Raw genomic sequence first — 16,900 nt, 5'->3', positions numbered from 1 at the left:
CAATATTACTTCTAACATGACAACAGCTTGTGGCCTGGCCCATGGGAGAGAAATGAATAGATTATAATAAGCTTAATTATATAAAAATGAAATTTATTGACACATATATTTATATGAAAGTATTGGGCACTATTATTCCCTACACAGAGTTTACGTTCCAAGTCGGTGGCTGTTTAGTGAATATACCCCCTTTTCCCTCTCTGTCACAGTGTTTGGTAACCTGTAGCCAGTGACACAATGTATCATGTGAGAGCTGACTCACTGGCTGACCTACAAGGAATTCACATTGTGACACTGAAGGCACTGGGTTTGTCACCTAATGCACCCTCTCCCCTGGGGATACTCTGTATTACTCTATGGGTCACAGCATGTGGCTGGAAGCCTATATTACAACCACTGGCAGCTCTGGGAGACAGATAACCGGTTCTGGCCAAGGAGTGGTTTTTAAGGTGGTTCCTTTACACAAACAGCGTGATCTTCGTTTATGTGATCTCTGTTGATATTTACAAACAGAATCCATGTCACACAAATCCTGTTTCACAAAGTAACACATTGACACTAATCGGCAACATTGTATCTGCTTGGATGATGTCCTGATTCCTGGTCCACCTTAACAGCAACGTACGGAGGGTACAGCTTGTGGGAGAGTCCATTGTGTGAAAGAGGGGGAGTCTGGTGAGTTAAATAAATCAATCTACATAATAATTAGTCCGTCGCTAATTAAACAATGCATTGTAATGGTAATGATAGTTACACTGTCTCATTTTGTTAGAACTTCCAAGCTCTGAGATTGGTGAAAAACCTGAAATTAGACAAAGTGTGAAAGCCACCCCCCCCTGGATTCCATCTATTTTTAGCATCAGCTGTTGCAATATAAAGAATGGTTAGAATAGAAAGTGAGCATTGCTGTGCAGAGGATCCCAGAGGAGGCTAGTACTTGGGGCACTGAGCCTGGCATCTGAGGGCACTGAGCCTGGCATCTGGGGTGCCCAGCCCCCCAACATGAAATGAGGGGAGCAGAGACAGGGCAGCCAGCCTGGCCATAGATCTGGTGAGTACATGCTATCCCCTGCCATCACTTAATGTCACCAACAAGCCTGGTAGCGCTGTACAATGTGAGGTGTCAGACTGTGGCCCCTCTTCCCATGCCCCCAACACCCACTTTGCCCCCCAGATAACAACAGATTGTGATATTGGATAGGGGGAGCCCTGGCTCAAATTCAACAATGACCTCATCCCAATTTACATTCTTATTTAACCCTGTCATTGCCAGGGGAGGAAATAATCTCCCATCCTACACACAGGGTCTACACCCCCTCCTCCCCCAGAGCAGGAGAGAGCACATGGGTTAGGGTTACCCTGGCATTAAACCGCCAGGGTGTCTCAGCTGGGGGAGGTGGCACAGGCAGATAGATTATCATCTAGATAGGGACTGTTATTGCTAAGGGGGTATTTACTAACCAGTGCTGTATAACTGAATGGCAACATACAGGACAAAATAACTGATTTGGAGGAAAAATCCCTAATCCAGCTGTGCTAACTGCTTGAGTATTTTTTATTTTGGCCTTCAGATTACCATGATACACTGTATGTGGATGAACATCTATTTGAGTAAAATTTAGCCAACCTTGATTAGGGACCTCTGATAGGACATTAAATTTGACAGAATTTTTCTGTATGTTTTGTTTACCAATGATGATACAGCGCTGCGGCATATGTTGGAACTATTCAAGTAAAATAATTTCTGGATTGGATTCATATTTTCTAATATCCGAGTGAATATTTGCACTTGCACATCCAATTTTCTTCCAAAATGATAGATATACGCAGCAGGCCTCATTGCTGTTCCATATCTTAGAGACTAACCAATTTATTTATTTTTAATAGTTTTGTACATAGAATAATGTACATACCGTAATATTCCATATATGAGGTGCTGGGCTGGAAGGATGTAATGGAACATTTGTGGTTTTGGGTGCTGGCATAGAGGGGTGTTTAAAAAAAAAAAAAAAAAAAAAAACATTCCACACGTCTAAATGCAGACAGATTGAAGGAACATTCAAATAAATGTATCTATTTTAAAGTCCGTTGTGTTCCTTTTTTAGTTCAGATTATAGGCCTCTAATTGTTAAAATGGCTACAAAATGCAATTACACATCGCTGTAATCTCAGGTCCAGTCAAATACTTCTATTAGAGAAGCGTTGAGGGCACATGGTGCATGTGCAGAAATCCAGCAGTTTGATACCTCTCATATGAGAAGCATTGGGCATGTTAGGCGTCATCGTGGCCTGAAACACGAGGGATGTATAGAAGCAGCGGCTCTAGTGGCAGTTAGTCTGACAGTCATTAGAGGCTTGTTTTTGGCAAAATGTCAGCTTTATCATCTCTTTGAAATAGCAATAGCGTTCTAAATAAAAGGGACAATATCTATGTTCCAAAATGACTCTATCAAGATGAAGCGCCTATAAGTATACATCCAAGAAGTCTTCACAAATCTTAATGTCGAGCTGTTTGTGAAAAATGGCAATTTATTGCATTTTGCCAAAAAAGGAACCTCTAGTAGTTCTGCACAGAATGATGATACTGAACATTTACACATATGCTTCACATATAGCACTAGATTGGAATACAGTGATGGCCATGCATGCGCAATAGGCCCTTAATGCTTCTCTGTGAGGAACCTCTGATTGGGATGCTGTGAGGAGATGGTCCTAGCACTAAACTACAGCTAAACTTTACGGCTTTTATTAAAAAAAAAAAAAAAAAAAAATTCTTTTGTTTTTTGGTGTTAAGGGTGACCTTAACTCAAAACTTGCTAACACCCAAACTATAAATTTATGTTGAAGTGTTCGTTTGAAGTGCAAATTATTGTATAAGTGTAAATTCCTTGCATTATTCAGCACACATTTTTTTATTATTTATGTTGGGATTGTTTATATTTTACATTCTATCATTCTGTATTAGGTAAACACATTATGAAAAATAACCACATTTTCTGCAGCATTGTACAATAAATGGAGTGTACACCAAATATCTGTGATAAGTTGGACAGTCAAGAAGAGACATTAGTGATGACCTTGACCATACCAGCTTACTGTTGCAATGTTTTATTTGAATAGAATATAAACATAGCTGTATCAGTAAGTTTGTAAATTGCTTTTAAAAACCGTTTAGTTTATAGCAGCCCTGGCCCTTGGAATGCTGTGTGAGATCCCATGGCACGAACTGTGTGTAACTGACTATACAGCCTTAATTTAAAGGAATTGTTTAGAAATCTGTATCTGTACTTTTATTGTTTCACATCCCTGGTGTATACGCTCCGTCGTTCCTCCCCAGCCTTCCTGTAGCCAATCACACCACGGGGTCTATTTACTAAATGGTGAGTTGTGATGAACGGAAAACTGATTTTAATTTTTTTTAACAAAATAGCACAATTGATATTACAGTCTCCATTGGAGCTGAATGGAGGATTATTGCAAATTGATCCTTTTTCCCTAAATGTTAGGGAAAAAAGTCACATCACTATTTGGTAAATAAACCCTAATGACTGCAATGCTTTCTCCATTGTTTACAACTTCCCAGGTGTCACATGTCGAACTGGTTAGTTATACCTTCCTCTCACTACAATTCGCATTACTCGCTTTCTGTACAAAGAAGAGCTTCGTTAGCAGTATACTGTATTAACAGGCTAGTCCCTTAACTAATTATCTACCTGACATAACGTAACCTCATTGGGCGATCTCATTTATAAGAAGATATCACACAAACCCACAAAGTGCACAGTTCACAAAATTGGCAGCTGGTTTTTAAACCCTTCAAAAGCAACTGATGTCTCTGCTTGAATATTTGACTGTTGAGGGAGTCAATTAAAGGGACACACCAAGCACCCTAACCACTGATGTTTATTGTAGTGGTTGTGATGCAACTAAGCTGTGGGTGCGCCCACCTGTGTTTTTCTGAATGTTTACTAACAGGCGCATTATGGGTAGCAGTGAATTGTCATTAACCCCTTGATCATTAGTTGATCTTTTAGGATCTCGTACGATCACCTGGGCTGTGCAAGGTAAGTAATGAGTGCTCCTTGTATTATTAAACTTAGCGTTACGGTTAGGGGAACTTCTCTGAAAGTGACAGTTTATTCTTCCTCCAAGTGAAGCAATTTTAGCTTTTACCAGAGTGAGCAAAGCCGTGTAGATCAGCTCTAACGCTCTTAATCTCTGCTGTAGTTCTACGGCAGGGGATGTCAATTAAAAACAATTAAACTAGTAAGATTTTTTTTAAATGAATAGCACAATCAGTGGCTCATTTTAAGTTAGATATTCAGTTCTGCAGATTTCTTCCTAGTGACTACAACTTCCCAGTAAGTCTTCAATAAGATGAAGTTATGGGGGCTGGAGTGTTCCTTTAAATCTGGAAATTCATAACTGGGTCACAATTAGGGTTAATTTGCCCCTTAATTTAATGACCTTCTTTCACTCACCTTGCAGGAGCGTGCCGAGCAACCCCTTCCGTGTAACAATAACATGACAGCAATACAACCCCTATCCTGTTGGATTAAAATTTATAGTACCCTTCTATCCTATGGGAAATAAAGGTTCCGGTACTCTCTTATACTGGGGGGAAATAAAGGTTCTGGTACTCTCCTATACTGGGGGAATAAAGGTTCCAGTCCTCTCCTATACTGGGGGAATAAAGGTTCCAGCCCTCTCCTATACTGGGGGAAATAAAGGTTCCAGTCCTCTCCTATACTGGGGGAATAAAGGTTCCAGTCCTCTCCTATACTGGGGGAATAAAGGTTCCGGTACTCTCCTATACTGGGGGAATAAAGGTTCCGGTACTCTCCTATACTGGGGGAATAAAGGTTCCAGTTCTCTCCTATACTGGGGGAATAAAGGTTCCAGTCCTCTCCTATACTGGGGGAATAAAGGTTCCGGTACTCTCCTATACTGGGGGAATAAAGGTTCCAGTCCTCTCCTATACTGGGGGGAAATAAAGGTTCCAGTCCTCTCCTATACTGGGGTAATAAAAGGTTCCGGTACTCTCCTATACTGGGGGAATAAAGGTTCCAGTCCTCTCCTATACTGGGAAAATAAAGGTTCCGGTACTCTCCTATACTGGGGGAATAAAGGTTCCAGTCCTCTCCTATACTGGGAAAATAAAGGTTCCGGTACTCTCCTATACTGGGGGAATAAAGGTTCCAGTCCTCTCCTATACTGGGAAAATAAAGGTTCCGGTACTCTCTTATACTGAAAGAATAACATTTCCAGTACCCTTCTGTCCTAGGAGAATAAAGGTTCCGGTACTCTCCTATACTGGGGAAATAAAGGTTCCGGTACTCTCCTATACTGGGGAAATAAAGGTTCCGGTACTCTCCTATACTGGGGAAAATAAAGGTTCCAGTACTCTCCTATACTGAAAGAATAACATTTCCAGCACCCTTCTATCCTAGGAGAATAAAGGTTCCGGTACTCTCCTATACTAGGGAAATAAAGGTTCCGGTACTCTCCTATACTGGGGAAATAAAGGTTCCGGTACTCTCCTATACTGGGGAAAATAAAGGTTCCAGTACTCTCCTATACTGAAAGAATAACATTTCCAGCACCCTTCTATCCTAGGAGAATAAAGGTTCCGGTACTCTCCTATACTAGGGAAATAAAGGTTCCGGTACTCTTCTATGCTGGGGAAAACGGTTCCGGTACTCTCCTATACTGGGGGAATAAAGGTTCCGGTATTCTCCTATACTGAGGAAATAAATGTTCCTGTACTCTCCTATACTGGGGAATTAAAGGTTCCGGTACTCTCCTATACTTGGGGAATAAAGTTTCCAGTACTCTCCTATACTGGGGGAATAAAAGTTCCGTTACTCTCCTATACTGGGGAAATAAAGGTTCCGGTACTCTCCTATACTGGGGGAATAAAGGTTCCGGTACTCTCCTATACTGGGGGAATAAAGGTTCCGGTACTCTCCTATACTGGGGAAAATAAAGGTTCCTGTACTCTCCAATACTGGGGGAATAAAGGTTCCGGTACTCTCCTATACTGGGGGAATAAAGGTTCTGGTACTCTCCTATACTGGGGGAATAAAGGTTCTGGTACTCTCCTATACTGGGGGAATAAAGGTTCCAGTCCTCTCCTATACTGGGGGAATAAAGGTTCCAGTCCTCTCCTATACTGGGGGAATAAAGGTTCCAGTCCTCTCCTATACTGGGGGAATAAAGGTTCCGGTACTCTCCTATACTGGGGAAAATAAAGGTTCCGGTATTCTCCTATACTGGGGGAATAAAGGTTCCGATACTCTCCTATACAGGGGGAATAAAGGTTCCGATACTCTCTTTTACTGGGGGTATAAAGGTTCCGGTACTCTCCTATACAGGGGGAATAAAGGTTCCGATACTCTCTTATACTGGGGGAATTAAAATTGCAATGTGTTTATCATCACTCCGATGGAAAATGTATCCCCTCTTTGAGCACACCTCTGGCACTGAATGGGTTAAACATGGTATGTGTAACTCCTTAGTGACCAGGCCATTTTTCAATTTTATTACCGTTAAGGACCAGGGCTCTTTTTACATTTCTGCCGTGGTTGTGTTTAGATGTAATTTGCCTCTTACACATTTACTGTACCCATACATATTATATACCATTTTTCTCGCTATTAAATGTTCATTCTAAAGATACCATTATTTTCATCATATCATATAATTTACTAGAATAAAAAAAGTAAAATATGATTAAAAAAATAAAAAAATAAAGGTACTCTCCTATACTGGGGTAATAAAAGGTTCCGGTACTCTCCTATACTGGGGGAAATAAAGGTTCGGTTCTCTCCTATACTGGGGGAAATAGAGGTTCCGGTATGCTATACTGGGGAAATAAAGGTTCCGGTACTCTCCTATACTGGGGGAAATAAAGGTTCCGGTATTCTCCTATACTGGGGAAATAAAGGTTCCGGTACTCTCCTATACTGGGGAAATAAAGGTTCCGGTACTCTCCTATACTGGGGAAAATAAAGGTTCCGGTACTCTCCTATACTGAAAGAATAACATTTCCAGTACCCTTCTATCCTAGGAAAATAAAGGTTCCGGTACTCTCCTATACTAGGGAAATAAAGGTTCCGGTACTCTTCTATGCTGGGGAAAAACGGTTCCGGTACTCTCCTATACTGGGGGAATAAAGGTTCCTGTACTCTCCTATACTGGGGGAATAAAGGTTCCGGTACTCTCCTATACTGGGGAAATAAAGGTTCCTGTACTCTCCTATACTGGGGAAATAAAAGTTCCGGTACTCTCCTATACTGGGGGAATAAAGGTTCCAGTACTCTCCTATACTGGGGGAATAAAGGTTCCAGTACTCTCCTATACTGGGGGAATAAAGGTTCCGGTACTCTCCTATACTGGGGAAAATAAAGGTTCCGGTATTCTCGTATACTGGGGGAATAAAGGTTCCGGTACTCTCCTATACTGGGGGAATAAAGGTTCAGGTACTCTTCTATGCTGGGGAAAAACGGTTCCGGTACTCTCCTATACTGGGGTAATAAAGGTTCCTGTACTCTCCTATACTGGGGAAAATAAAGGTTCCGGTATTCTCCTATACTGGGGGAATAAAGGTTCCGGTACTCTCCTATACTGGGGGAATAAAGGTTCCGGTACTCTCCTATACTGGGGAAAATAAAGGTTCCGGTATTCTCCTATACTGGGGGAATAAAGGTTCCGGTACTCTCCTATACTGGGGGAATAAAGGTTCAGGTACTCTTCTATGCTGGGGAAAAACGGTTCCGGTACTCTCCTATACTGGGGGAATAAAGGTTCCGGTATTCTCCTATACTGGGGGAATAAAGGTTCCGGTACTCTCCTATACTGGGGGAATAAAGGTTCCAGTATTCTCCTATACTGGGGGAATAAAGGTTCCGGTATTCTCCTATACTGGGGGAATAAAGGTTCCGGTATTCTCCTATACTGGGGGAATAAAGGTTCCGGTATTCTCCTATACTGGGGGAATAAAGGTTCCGGTATTCTCCTATACTGGGGGAATAAAGGTTCCGGTACTCTCCTATACAGGGGAATAAAGGTTCCGATACTCTCTTATACTGGGGGTATAAAGGTTCCGATACTCTCTTATACTGGGGTTATAAAGGTTCCGGTACTCTCCTATACAGGGGGAATAAAGGTTCCGGTACTCTCCTATACTGGGGGGTATAAAGGATACGGTACTCTCCTATACTGGGGGAATTAAAATTGCAATGTGTTTATCATCACTCCGATGGAAAATGTATCCCCTCTTTGAGCACACCTCTGGCACTGAATGGGTTAAACATGGTATGTGTAACCCCTTAGTGACCAGGCCATTTTTCAATTGTATTACCGTTAAGGACCAGGGCTCTTTTTACATTTCTGCAGTGGTTGTGTTTAGATGTAATTTGCCTCTTACACATTTACTGTACCCATACATATTATATACCATTTTTCTCGCTATTAAATGTTCATTCTAAAGATACCATTATTTTCATCATATCATATAATGTACTAGAATAAAAAAAGTAAAATATGATAAAAAAACAAACAAAAAAAAACACAGCTGGCCATCATGCACCCGTGTCTCAGTTGGAACATGTCTGAAGCCGGCCAATGTAATTCACCTCCGTCAAACTGTATGTTTTTGAAAAGTACACACCCTGGGGCATTTCACACGGTGGCATTTCAACACTTTACATGCACTAATTCTACCACCAGTCTCTGTCAAACGTTTTTGTGGTGTTATTTTTTCACTCACACATTCTACTTTGTGCATAGATTCTAAGCTCCTGTTAGGTGTTACTGCCAAAGGACACCCCAATATGTACTCGGCATCATCTCCCGAGTACAGCGATAACACCCATGCATACGTTTGTCGGGTTCACTGGGGGGTGCAAAGCAAAATGTCTGATATGCGTTTTTCAAATTTTATATATCTTGTTTGCCTATCTTCCTTTTGGGGGCCTTATCAGATATCCCAATGTATTTTCTTGCCATGAGCGTGCATATATTTGAAAAGTTGACACCCCACAGTAGTTGAAGAACGTGTGTGGAGGTAACTGTTCAATCCTCAATTTTACACACGCACACCGCTATTTGACTGTGATTTAGGAGAGCCCATTGTTGGTTATTGCAAGAACACACCCCGGGTTGTTTCCTGCGAGGCCTCCTAAGGACACCCATGCCCCCCCATGCATAGGTCTGCCAGGATTTTGGGAAGGTACGGTTACAATTGTATGTCTTGCCATTTGAGTTGAAATTGAGAGTATGTGTTCTGATAGGCCTATCTTTAGCTTGGGGCTTATCACATACCCCATTTTTATATATCGCCACAAAAGGGTACCTACTTGAAACGTAGACACCCCGAGGTATTGCATGTGGAGTGCTTTGATGCAACTTTTTTTTTAGCCAGACAAAAAATAAAAAAAGTTGAAGAACGTGTGTGGAGGTAACTGTTCAATCCTCAATTTTACACACGCACACCGCTTTTTGACTGTGATTTAGGAGAGCCCGTTGTTGGTTATTGCAAGAAACCCCCCCGGGTTGTTTTCTGCGAGGCCTCCTAAGTACACCCATGCCCCCCATGCACGGGGTAAATGTAACAAACCCCCCCTCCCAAAAAAAAACAAGACACCAAAATAAAAAACTGAACATACAGATACATGCATGCATACAGAGACATAACGTCATACAGACACATTCATATAGACAGGCATACAGACACATACATACATACATACAGAGGCATACCGTCATACAGATACATACATACAGAAACATGCATACAAAGACATACAGGCATACAGAGACACACAGACACACACATACGTACATACAGAGACATAAAGGCATACAGTTACATACATGCATACAGAGACATATATACAGACATTCAGAGACAAACATACATCCAGTTACATACATGCATACAGAGACATACAGAAACATACGTACAAGACATACAGGCATACACATACATACATACAGAGGCATACCATCATACAGATACATACATACATACAGACAGGCATACAGAAAAATACATACTCACACACACACGCACACAAACTCACAGACACATACTCGAACACACACACACATACTCACATGCGCACACACACACTGACATACTCACACACACCGACAGACACACTCACTCACACACAAACTCATAGACACACTTACACACACACACTCACTCACACACACACACACACTGACAGACACACACAAACTCACAGACACACATACACACTGACATACACACTCACACACACCGACAGACACACTCACTCACACACAAACTCATAGACACACTTACACACACACACTCACTCACACACACACACACTGACAGACACACACAAACTCACAGACACACATACACACTGACATACACACTCACACACACCGACAGACACACTCACTCACACACAAACTCATAGACACACTTACACACACACTGACAGACACACACACACTGACAGACACACACACACTCACTCACACACATACACACTGACATACACACTCACACACAAACTCATAGACACACTTACACACACACTGACAGACACTCACACTCACATGCACACACACAGTAATTATTAAAGTAATTACTAATAAATTACATTTAAATGTCCCACCCAGCCTCCCTACCTGGAGTGCTGGCGTGGGTCTCTCATTGGTGGTCCAGTGAGGCTGCTGCGCGTCGTGCGGCTGAAGTTGATTAGGAGGCGGCGAGGGAGCTCTCTGATCTCTCTGACCGGCTCCCTCGCAGGCTGTCTTCTGATGCCGCGGGAGCCGGAATATGACGTCATATTCCGGCTCCCGCGGCATCAGCAAAAGGCGCGCGAGGGAGCCGGTCAGAGAGATCAGAGAGCTCCCTCGCCGCCTCCTAATCAACTTCAGCCGCACGCCGCGCAGCAGCTCCGGGGATCCAGGAGGTGACCTGGCAGGAGGGAGCACTTCCCTCCTGCCGGTCACTGGAATTTTGCGCCCCCAGAGCCGGTGCGCCCTAAGGTGTCCGCCTGTGCCGCCTTATGGACGCGCCGGCCCTGTGTGTGATACCTGCTAACTTTGGAGCGAGGTCCCCATGTTGAGGGCGGCCACAGATTTTTGGTGACCACTGTGAATTTAGAAAGAATCCCGTGTGTCGCGGGTTGAGAGATTCCTCCAGTAAGACCTCTTCCAGCTGATTCAGGTTCCCGCTAGTCAGTGGAGCGGGCAGGAGAATTGTGGGGAATCCTGTTACACCCTTAGTTTTTACATTAAATCCTTTGAAGAAAAACTTAAGACCAAAAAAAGACCCTGGAGACCCTCGCAGTGTTTCACCTTTGTATGATTTGACACATGTCAAATGATACTCACCCAACCCCCCATCTCCTTCTATCCGACTTACCTTCAGAGGCTTTGGCCAGCTTTGCAAAACGAGTGACAAGTTTCTTGCTTTTTTCCTTTGTTAATTTTACACTTTTTATAAATGCAAAAAAAAAAGTATTATTTAGGAACATCTTTTTATTTAGGAACATCTTTTTATTTAGGAACATCTTTTTATTTAGGAACATCTTTTTATTTAGGAACATCTTTTTATTTAGGAACATCTTTTTATTTAGGAACATCTTTTTATTTAGGAACATCTTTTTATTTAGGAGCATCTTTTTATTTAGGAACATCTTTTTATTTAGGAACATCTTTTTATTTAGGAGCATCTTTTTATTTAGGAGCATCTTTTTATTTAGGAGCATCTTTTTATTTAGGAGCATCTTTTTATTTAGGAACATCTTTTTATTTAGGAACATCTTTTTATTTAGGAACATCTTTTTATTTAGGAACATCTTTTTATTTAGGAGCATCTTTTTATTTAGGAACATCTTTTTATTTAGGAGCATCTTTTTATTTAGGAGCATCTTTTTATTTAGGAGCGTTTTTTTTCCATAATGACATGAATTCCCCCCAACACACACATACTTATAGCAATATAGAGGTAGTTCAGTAACAAAGCATTTATAGAAGAAAAACAATTCGAATAAAAAACTTGTGTCTGGGTGACCGAGTTTGTAGCAAAGCAGATGTTTTAGATAATCTTGATGTTTCAACGCACGCCCACAATCCCATAAAATGAGCGAGTTCTGCTTTGTGTGTTGTTGTTTTTCCCATTTTCTTTTGAAACCTTTTAGGTTCCATGACAAGTCCAGATTGCGATGATAGCAAATCATTTGCCTCACGCTGGTGTTGAAAGGGTTAAGGTGCACGTGACGTGAGATATTTTAATGGCGCTATGTCAGCGGGCTTTTAATGTAGGCACGTCTGCAATGTAACAAAATAATCATTTGGTAGATTCACTTTTCTGATTTGTTCGCACTTTGTTGGAAGGAAAGATGAATGGATTCCGCCCAGAATCAAAGCTGCAGCTGTGTGGCTTGAACCAATGCTCTCTATATATTTATTGGCCTAACCTCTGACTTTCCTGCTGGTCCCGGGTCTATTTTTCACCATGAATACATAGTGTTCTTTAATAATAAAAACATATTCACAATATCTACTTGTGCTCTTTAAATGGAGATATAATATAAAATGTATTGGGATGTGCGTGTGTTTTCTGCGTCAATCCTTCCGTAGTCCAGCTTTTCCGTGTTTGCTGTCGTCACTGTAAGAGTACAGAAACACGGTAGAGGTAGGTGCACCGCGTGAGACAGGCCCGGTGCTTAGAATTAGAATAACCGTTTTAGCCGTTTAATAATACACGATTTAAAGGAAACGCTGCAGTGTTAGGTATACAAACCTGCAGTGATGGAGTACATGTTTAGGTTACCGGCTACCTTAGAATAGAGTTAAAAGGTATTTAAACTTACCTTTTCTCCATCGCCGCGCTGATCTCGCCACAGCTGGCTCCGCCTCCATGGCTGACCTCGTCAATTTTCTAGAAAAGCGTTGGCAGCCTATTGCAGCAATACACCATACTGTGCCAGTCAGCATCTCCTCATAGCGATGTTTTGATCAATGCATCTCTATGGGAAACATTCAGTGTCTCCATGCACAGTGTGGAGACGCTGAACGTAGGTGCTGTACCCTGTGCAGCACTGGACCAGGAAGCACTTCTAGTGGCCGTCTGAGTGACTGCACCTAGAGGTGTTAGTAGGCAGAACAATAAAAACTGCAGTGTTTACATTGGTGGGTCTGCAGACACCAGAACCACTACATTAAAGGGACCCTCTGGGCAACCAGACTACTTTTTGACATTAACCTGGTCTGGGTGCAGGGTCCCTTTTGCCCTTAGTCCTGCAATGTAAGTTTTAGAGTAACCGCAAAGATGGAGGCAGAGGTAACTATAGTGTTAGGAATACCACTTTGTACATCTAACACTATAGTATCCCTTTAAGCTGCAGTGTTTTCTGACCTTTTTCTGATTTTTTTTTATTTCTAATAAATTAGGATTGATGTTTGTAACCATATTTAACCAATTCTTTAGGGCTATTACACATTTCATTCATTATTAGTGGAATATTCTGTAAGCGGATTCCTGGTTGAAGGACTTTACAGCAATCGTTGTACCATAACTGTGAATTAGAAAGCAGTATTCCTTACATTAAGCGCAGTTTTAGACATGGCTGATGGCCTAAAGCTCATTCATAGAAAGTGGTATCAGATCTCTTTTATCGTGTGTAAACAGGAACTTTATGATATTTTTATTTACTGGAACTGTATTGCGTCGTGTGGTATATTTGATTGCATGTAACTGAATGACAGTATAAGCGGTAACTGTGAATTGCAGTGTGAATGGTAACCTATGAATTACAGTATGAATGGTAACTGTGAATTACAGTGTGAATGGTAACTGTGAATTACAGTATGATGGGAAACTGTGAATTACAGTATGAAGGGGCACTGTGAATTGCAGTGTGAATGGTAACCTATGAATTACAGTATGAATGGTAACTGTGAATTACAGTATGAGTGGTAACTGTGAATTACAGTATGAATGGTAACTGTGAATTACAGTATGAATGGTAACTGTGAATTACAGTATGAGTGGAAACTGTGAATTACATTATGATGGGAAACTGGGAATTACAGTATGAGTGGTAACTGTGAATTACAGTATGAGTGGTAACTGTGAATTACAGTATGAATGGTAACTGTGAATTACAGTATGAATGGAAACTGTGAATTACATTATGATGGGAAACTGGAAATTACAGTATGAGTGGTAACTGTGAATTACAGTATGAATGGAAACTGTGAATTACATTATGATGGGAAACTGTGAATTACAGTATGATGGGAAACTGAATTACAGTATGAAGGGGCACTGTGAATTACAGTATGATGGGACACTGTGAATTACAGTATGAGTGGTAACTGTGAATTACAGTATAGTGGGAAACTGGGAATTACAGTATGAACGGTAACTGTGAATTACTGTATGATGGGAAACCGTGAATTACAGTATGATAGGCAAACTATTAGTCCACGAAAAGCCTTCTGTTAGTTTTAAATAAAATCTCCAAAACCTGTGTAGATCACCACTTTCCTACTGAGAGATGGGTCTCACGAGGGGGGGACATGAGTCCAGTATATAGAATGGATGGATTCTGATAAACATTGTGCCCTGAGAGCAGCTCAATCACATGGAAATTCCGGCTCTTAAAGAACTCCAGAAAAGCTTTGTCCTGGCTGTGCGGTGAGATTTAGGATAGGGATTTTTAAGATTTAATAAAGATGTCTTTTTATGCACATGTTGTATATCTCCTGCTTATTCATCCTATATCCAGCGGATTTTATTTTTCTCTGGATATGAGAGCAAAGACGTTTTGTCACTGATAAATATTGCTTAAAATAAATCCGCTACCATGTGTATGTGTATATATAGAGTGAGATTCTTTATTTATGATTTATGACGTTGTTTTACATTTCTATATACTTAGTAAATATACTGCATATATAGAGTGAGATGCTTTATGAGATTGTTTTAGATTAGTATAAATACTGTGTATATATAGAGAGTGAGATGCTTTATGAGATTGTTTTAGATTAGTGTATATATATATAGAGCGAGATTCTTTATGAGATTGTTTTAGATTAGTGTATATATATAGAGCGAGATTCTTTATTTTTGAGATTGTATATATAGAGCGAGATTCTTTATGAGATTGTTTTAGATTAGTGTATATATATAGAGCGAGATTCTTTATGAGATTGTTTTAGATTAGTGTATATATACTGTATATATAGAGTGAGATCCTTTATATATTTTTATATATACTTTGTATTTTTGCTGTATCTGTAATCGGGTGTCAAGCTCTTTAAATCCCACCTTATTGCTCAGTGACTTCAGTGGTTATAGTAGCTCTCGATTCACACAGCCCTGTTCAGTTCAGGGAGTTCACAAGTGAATGAATGGCGTTACAAGTCACTCTCCTGACACAATCTTTACTTTCTATAGTGTTAACAAAAAGGAAACACGCTGACAGCATCACAATCTTCTCCAGATGTATAAGAAAAACACAAATCCCGATTAACATCTGCAAAGAACCAGGAAGTGGCTGAGATCAGCCAATGATTTTAAATGGCAACATCGTTTATTGGCCATGATAATGGCGACCATTCTATAGATGTAGAAAGACAAGTTCCCAGAATCCCTTGCTCAGCGCCTTGACATGTTTGCAAGTCACACTAGTAGTAGCATAGAGTGGAGCACACACTTACAGGGATTGCAAGTAAAAAAAACTATTGCACAAAAAGTACCGTAGTTACCATGGCAACAATGGAATAATCTCGCTGATTGTGCCCTTTTTCTAAGCCTTTTTTCCCCGATTTCTCTTTAATAATAATAATAAGTGCAGTGTCCGAGTGATGGAGACACAGATATCCGAGGAAGCTCTTTCTGTCCGTCACCCTCGGAGCTGTACAGACACATTCAGCGCTCGCTGTGCGGTTTGGCAGTGAATTGGTTAATGTTCTGCATTTCAGCACAGACAGCAATTAGCACAATTCTCTGTCGTACATGCGAACATCCAGCAATCTGAGATGTAATTAGCACCCCGGCTGCTTGTTATACAGCTCCGGAGCAATGTTCCTGTCTGTGCCGTGTTAGAGAGAGATCTTAAGGCTACGCTGGCAGTCTGTCCGTCTGTCCGTCCGTCAGGATGATGTGTAAAAGACTGGGAAGGGATCTAGTTCAGTCATGTAATTGGTACTAAAGGGGATCTATGTGATTGGGTGACAATAGGGGGGGGGGGGTTGGGGGGTTTCCCAACCAAACCACTGTTCATGATGTTATGATAAAAAGATAGGTTGTGCGCATCACACCCACCACAATAAAATAAGGAACTGCAGGTGTTATTTCTTATCACATTCCTGGGCAACCAGGCCATTATGTCCCTTGGCAACTAGTCTATTGGCCATCAGTCAGTGACATCACTAGGCCTCTGCTCCTTCACTTGACTGGGTCTCTAATCTATCACTTGCCTGGGCCACCAACTCATTATATCCCTGGGCCACCAGCTCATTATATCCCTGGGCCACCAGCTCAGTATATTCCTGGGCCACCAACTCATTATATCCCTGGGCTACCAACTCATTATATCCCTGGGCCACCAACTCATTATATCCCTGGGCCACCAACTCATTATATCCCTGGGCCACCAACTCAGTATATCCCTGGGCCACCAACTCAGTATATCCCTGGGCCACCAACTCAGTATATCCCTGGGCCACCAACTCATTATATCCCTGGGCCACCAACTCATTATATCCCTGGGCCACCAACTCATTATATCCCTGGGCCACCAACTCATTATATCCCTGGGCCACCAACTCATTATATCCCTGGGCCACCAACTCATTATATCCCTGGGCCACCAACTCATTATACCCCTGGGGCAGT

General features: G+C 41.4%; 1 protein-coding gene across 1 annotated transcript in view; it reads left to right on the top strand.

Moving 5' to 3' along the window:
• The first annotated feature begins 896 nt into the window (after positions 1-896).
• Positions 897-16,900, top strand: part of MRAS (muscle RAS oncogene homolog) — a 32,562-nt gene continuing 16,558 nt past the window's right edge. The window contains exon 1 of the mRNA XM_063440687.1: positions 897-1,051. The gene's annotated coding sequence lies outside the window, so the exon portion shown is untranslated. The remainder of the gene's footprint in view (positions 1,052-16,900) is intronic.

The sequence above is a fragment of the Pelobates fuscus genome, unplaced genomic scaffold, assembly GCF_036172605.1.
Source record: "Pelobates fuscus isolate aPelFus1 unplaced genomic scaffold, aPelFus1.pri scaffold_33, whole genome shotgun sequence".
Lineage (NCBI taxonomy): Eukaryota > Metazoa > Chordata > Amphibia > Anura > Pelobatidae > Pelobates > Pelobates fuscus.
Note: the sequence above shows the minus strand (reverse complement) of the source record. Positions and strands in the feature narration are given on the sequence as shown.